We start from the raw sequence: 3997 nt of genomic DNA, 5'->3' as shown, positions 1-3997 counted from the left end.
TTATTATACATATGGAATTTCTTTCTTCGGTTAATAATGTGTATTTTTTTTTCTCTCAGTACCTTGGCAATATGATAAGTATGCAAACATTATTGTATAGGAAAATTGTTTAGTGAGGATAGGAAATGCATTTCCACAGTGGACATTAGGCAATTGTATGGAATTTCTTATCTTCACAACCCAGCTGCCTGCTTATTTCAACACAGCTTTTTCTTTTCGCCACGTTATCACTGTAGTGCAGCGAAGTCAGGTCATACAGCTCTGGTTTACCTTTTGACTAATTCTATTAGCATTTCATCTGAATCCACAAAATTAAAGTAAGTTTTGTAGGTTATATTTTATTCAGTTGGTGCTTATGTATATCCTCGCTGTACGCATTGTCATTGTATCAGTGATAAATAAAAAGAAAACGTATTTTTATAATTTTTCTAACATTCTCATGATCCCATTGTGGTGTTTCCTTTGGATTACCCATGGTTTGGTAGGACAGCAGGTAACACTACTTGCTTATATGAAGGCTGAATCTCGACTGGAGTGGACCAGGACCGTGGCAACTGAGTTCACACTGGCGCTCACGATCCAGTCACGCTCCGGTCTCGCTCCAGTAAAAATATCTTTTGACGGAACCGTGACCGGAGCGAAACCGGAGCGAGACTGGAGCGAGAGCGCCAGTGTGAATGCTTCCATTGAAATTAATGAGACAATATTGGACCGGACCGAGAGCGGAACGGGAGCGGAGCGCGACCGGACCGATAGTGTGAATCAAGCCTTAGGGTTGATTCACACTACCGGTCCGGTCGCGCTCCACTCCCGCTACGCTCTCGGTCCGGTCCAATATTGTCTCATTAATTTCAATGGAAGCATTCACACTGGCGCTCTCGCTCCAGTCTCGCTCCGGTCAGGGTTCCGTCAAATGTTATTTTTACTGGAGCGTGACTGGAGCGTGAGCGCCAGTGTGAACTCAGTTGCCACGGTCCTGCTCCACTCCAGTCGAGATTCAGCCTTCATATAAGCAAGTAGTGTTACCCTCTGTCCTACCAACCCATGGATAATCCAAAGGAAACACCACAATGGGATCATGAGAAAGTTATAAAAATTATAAAAATACATTTTCTTTTTATTTATCACTGATACAATGACAATGCGTACAGCGAGGATATTCATAAGCACCAACTGAATACAATATAACCTACAAAACTTACTTTAATTTTGTGGATTTAGATGAAATGCTAATAGAATTAGTCAAAAGGTAAACCAGAGCTGTATGACCTGACTTCGCTGCACTACAGTGATAATGTTTGCATACTTATCATATTGCCAAGGTACTGAGAGAAAAAAAATACACATTATTAACCGAAGAAAGAAATTCCATATGGATAATAACAACCTATTATCCACTGCGGAAATGCATCTCCTTAGCTCACTCAACAAATATTCCTACACAAGTTTGTTTGTCTACTTATATTTTATCATTTTGCCAAGGCATTGAACCAGCTGGGGAGCTGAAATAATCTTTCAGTGTTTCTCTCGCGCCAAAAGCCTCCTTTGTAGCATTTCCCCCTCTTCCTCTCATTGGACGTACTGTGTTTGATGGAGGCATGACAACAGTATCTGGTAATGCAACAGCATTTGGGTGTATCAGATTGTGAAGTATGCATGTTGTTGTAATGATTGCATTAGCGTTAGAAGGCATAGCTTTAAGTTTCCTTAAATATATTCTGAAGGTTTGCACTAGAATACCAAATCTGCACTCAACTATCCTCCTGGCTCTAGATAATCTATAATTAAAAATCCTCTTCTCTATCTTATGTTCAGTCTGTGAACCTGGGTAGGGCCTCATCAAATTTCTCTTCAGCGGGAAAGCCTCATCTCCCACTATAACGTATGGTGCAAGCACATCAATGCCAGGAAGTGCAGCATCTTCTTGTACATTTCAGGTCATCCTCAATTTTGGATAGTATTTTCTCAAATGTTCCTTTGTTCATTCTGAAATAGCTGTGGAATTTACTCTCATCATCAATAAGACGAGGATACAGAGTATGAAATTCTCCTTCAGTCTTCCTATCTTGCAACATAGGATGAACCCACAATCTCTTTCTTTTTCTATTTTTTTTTTCCTTCTACTTCTTCTTCATCAAGTGCAATAGCGAATATTGCCAACTCGGCGTCAGAAAAGTCACACTTCCTTCGTAACTGATGGTAAGACTTCTACTGGTATCGAGGGAGGGGCGATGACGGGAGCGAGAATGCGTGTGACGGGAGCGATGTACGTGTGAATGCCTCAGAACCGAGAGCAGACCGAGAGTGGAGCGTGACCGGACCGATAGTGTGAATCAACCCAAACTCAGCCAGCCGCTGATGCCACTACGAACGTCATCTGCAAGTTTCTACAGATCCCGCTCGCCTTCGCTCCCCCCCCCCGTCATTATAATGTCAAAACGGATTTTCCCGAACTTCCGTATAGCCAGAAAGCGTATAGCTATCCTTTCACTCATTTCAACACAAGCTTCTACAATATGCATACCAGCTCATTTTCACTGCATCGCCACACGGTGGACATAACATTCCGCAGTTAATTCAACAACCCAACATACGTTGAGTAGCTTGGCCCAGCCCTGATAACGCCGTCGAGCAGCTGAGTATGCTGTAACGTAATCTCAGCGTGAGTCGGCATTTACGCGGGCACCCGTGCTGACATCAGATCTGTCACCGTGGGATGATCGTGAGCTCCAGCACAGGTGTGCGCATCACCCCGCAGTTTTTCGTTCACACTAGTTGTGAACGAAACTTTCTACGAATACTCCAAATTCACGGAACTTAACATACCATTACACTCTTTTTTGTTAGAAGTTGAAACAGAAATAACTCGACGTCAGCTGACTGATGACCTAGGCAAAATATGATGCATTTGATGAAACTAACTTATACTGGATATGTTACACAAATTAGAGAAACATTTGGGGAACTCGCGACGTTCAGTTCACTGTTCTCTCTTTTCAAATTGGCTCAGAGACATAACAAATGTCCTAAATATAAGAACGAACTCTCAGATTTGCTTCATACCTTAGTGAACTTTGTGAAGTCCTGAAACATTCTAATTGTGTTGTAATTTCACAAGTCTCACTTGACAATGTAGTCACACTCATCTCTTATCTCGAATTCCTCTCTCACATCCGGATACATTTGCTAAAGAGGATAACGTTGCTCACAGACTTTTCTCTCAAATTCAGTAAACCAACTAGTACTGCTGCGAGAAATAATAACTGGGCAGTCCTGCTCACACAAACTCCTACATATACTGTTGCAAAGCTTAATACCGACACAACATATTCACGACCTTTATCCCGTAACCATTCACAGTACAGAACACATCAGAGTTCACCTTTACGTGACAGTAATTTGCTACTATTATTCACATCTTAGGCATTTGGCTAGCTACTGTTTAAAGCTTCATTCTGCACGACCTACCAAACACTGTAATCACTATGGCCCATGATTCCACTTGACGGATCGTTGTCGTGTCCTATCTTAAGCCTACCCTGCTAAGGTACCATCCCCATCACGTAACCCCATATGACTGCCTGTTCAAGACACTCCAGCCCAAACGGATTCCCTACCAGCCCTCCTAGATTGCACACTCTCTAACTCTATTCTATGAATACATGCTCTTCCCATTGCAACTTGTGCTGCTAACACCCCTCTTTTACTATTCATAGATACAGATTCCCCAGTCATTATAATGTCAAAACGGATTTTCCCGAACTTCCGTTTAGCCAGAAAGCATATAGCTATCCTTGACCCCCCCCCCTCCCGCTGATCTAGTACTTTGTAACTTGGATGGTATTCAATTCCCAGTTTTGGGTAAAGTCACTCTTGATATCATCTTCGCCAACGAATGTCTTTTTTCCAGCTACGTTGTATGTCTCTGATGTTCATTTTCCTGCTTGACATTTTCCCGTTGACATTGTCATCTATCCTTTCTAAAATGGTATCACTT

Source organism: Oratosquilla oratoria, chromosome 11, assembly GCF_046742065.1.
Source record: "Oratosquilla oratoria isolate Oo_2021 chromosome 11, ASM4674206v1, whole genome shotgun sequence".
Classification (NCBI taxonomy): Eukaryota; Metazoa; Arthropoda; class Malacostraca; order Stomatopoda; family Squillidae; genus Oratosquilla; species Oratosquilla oratoria.
The sequence above is the reverse complement of the archived record's forward strand: the minus strand, read 5'-3'. Positions refer to the sequence as shown.